Source organism: Schistocerca serialis, chromosome 8 (assembly GCF_023864345.2).
Source record: "Schistocerca serialis cubense isolate TAMUIC-IGC-003099 chromosome 8, iqSchSeri2.2, whole genome shotgun sequence".
Taxonomy (NCBI): Eukaryota; Metazoa; Arthropoda; class Insecta; order Orthoptera; family Acrididae; genus Schistocerca; species Schistocerca serialis.
The window spans coordinates 349,480,232-349,482,731 of NC_064645.1; the positions used below are offsets into that span (position 1 = coordinate 349,480,232).

General features: G+C 65.4%; 1 pseudogene; it reads left to right on the forward strand.

Annotated features, from left to right (window-relative positions):
* Positions 1–2,500, forward strand: part of LOC126417820 (large subunit ribosomal RNA) — a 7,447-nt pseudogene that overhangs the window by 2,889 nt on the left and 2,058 nt on the right.

The window sequence follows — 2,500 nt, forward strand, 5'->3', positions numbered from 1 at the left end:
GGAGAGGCATCGCGCGAGGTGGACAGAGGAAGAAGTCCTGTCGCTCGCCGAGGCAGAGGCCGAGCTGTTCCTCGAGAGGGACGCCCGGTTCTTCTTTGTTAATCAAGAACTCATCAGGATGTTCCCTGACCGAACGCTTGAGGCAATCAAGTGCCGACGGCGGCAAGCTGCCCACAAGCAGCTTGTCCGCCAATTCATGGAGGCGCTTGAGATCGGTCGGGGGGAAGAGCCGGCGTCCCGCCGGGGAGCAGCGGGCTCGCTGCCTGACGCGGGCGAGGCCGCTGCGCCGCCCGTCGACGCAGCCGAGGACTTCGCGGCCGACACCACCGGGCCGCCGCCGCCGAGGGGCTGACTGACGCCGCCATCTGGGAGCATCTGGCGGGGCTACCTGCTTCCGCCCAGCGTTTCTCTGCCCTGGATCGAGTCATTGGTCTGGGGCGGGGCACGCCGCCCGATGTCATCCTGGGCATGCTCCCGGATGCCCTTGCGTCGGTCGGGTCCAGGGGGGAGAGGTCGATCACCAGGACACAGCGGCCGCGCCAATCATCCAAGCGGCCGCCTGCCGCCCTGCCGCTGCAGAAGCGCAAGCGGCGCCGCTGGGAGTACGCGCGGACACAGGACGCCTTCCGTAGGTCGCGTGCACGTTGTGTGCGCGGCTTGTTGGACGGCACCCTGCTGCAGCCGCCACCCGACATCCCCGGTCTAATGGACTTCTGGGCGGACCTCTTCACGAAGAAGCCGATCGCCACCGCTGGCTTCATCCGTGACCGCCTTCTCCCGCACTCGGAGCCTGTCGCTCCTGAGTGCCTATGGGGGCCGGTCACACGTGAGGAGGTCGCTGCTGCCTTGCCGCCCAGGGGATCGGCAGCCGGGCCGGACGGCCTGACTCCAGCGGAGCTGCGGCGCCTGCCGCATGAAGTCCTGGTGAAACTCTTGAACCTCTTCCTCCTGGCCCGCGCCCTCCCCGAGCGTCTGCTTCGCGCGCGGACGTCACGTCTCCCCAAAACGGCTGCACCAACATCCCCCTCTGACTTTCGCCCCATTACGGTCTGCTCGGTGCTGGCGCGGACCTTTCATAAGGTTCTCGCGTCACGCCTGATGCGTGCATGTGCTGTGGACGAACGTCAGCGGGCATTCATCCCTCGGGATGGGATGTTGGAAAACACCTTCATCTTGGACACTGCTCTCACCGACGCAGTCCGCTCCTGTCGCTCTGTTTTTGTGGCATCGATCGACGTCTCTAAAGCGTTTGATTCGGTGGACCATGCCGCCCTCCGCCCCGTGCTGAGGGCCCATGGCCTGCCGGATTGCTTTATTGAGTACGTCGAAAGGTGTTACGAGGGTAGCACGACAGTGATAGCGGGCGGCGCCGACGTGGGCGTGCCCCTGCAGCCGGCAAGGGGGGTGCGTCAGGGCGACCCCCTCTCCCCCCTCCTTTTCAATTTTGCGGTGGACTATGTTTTGAGTCAACTTCCCTCCCACATCGGAGCTCGGATCCTCGGTCGCAGAGTTAACGCTGCGGCCTTCGCAGATGACGTCCTGCTTTTTGCATCGACCGCGAGGGGATTGCAGTCCCTCATCGACGCAGCCGTCGCAGCCCTCGCCCATCTGGTGCTGCAGATCAGCGCCCGGAAGTGTTTCACCCTCGCCTTAGTCGCGTCTGGGCGCGACAAGAAGGTCAAGGTCGACGCCGACGTTACCTTCAAAGCGGGCAACGCCACCGTGCCCGCCCTACGTGTGGGTGAAACCTTCCGGTACCTGGGACTGCAATTCTCCACCGCTGGTCGCTGCGTTTTCAACCCACGACGCCACCTGGTGGAGCAGCTGGACGTCATCTCCCGAGCTCCGCTTAAGCCGCAACAGCGCCTCCACGCCCTCACCAACGTACTTCTGCCTGGCCTGTACCATGGGCTGGCCCTCAGCCGCACCCGAGTGGGTGCGTTGAAAGCGGCAGACGTGACCATCCGGGCCGCCGTCAGGAGATGGTTCCGCCTTCCGGCGGACACTCCCCTGGGCTACTTCCACGCTCCTGTAGCCCAGGGAGGCCTCGGCATCCCATCATGCCGATGGATGGGGCCAACACTTCGCCGGTCCCGTCTCCTGGCGTTGAAGAGGATTGGGCCAGCCTCCGACGGTGCAGGCCGGGACGAGGTGCAGCGTGAGATTGAGGTGCTGGAGCGGCATCTTATGTGGGAGGGCCACCTCAAATCGTCGACGCAGGTTGGAGAGATGTGGGCCGCGCGCCTGCACGTTGCCTTTGACGGTGCGGCGCTGTCATCTTCCGCCGCCGTCAAGGGGCAACACCAGTGGGTCGCTGACACCAGTCGCCTGCTATCTGGGCGTAACTTCATCGACGCTCTCCGCGCCCGCATCAACGCCTTCCCCACGAAGGCACGGCGCAGTCGCGGGCGGGAGGCGGACACCAGATGCCGCGCGGGCTGCCAGGCCGTAGAGACCGCCAACCACGTGTTACAGGCTTGCTTCAGGACGCACGGGTCCC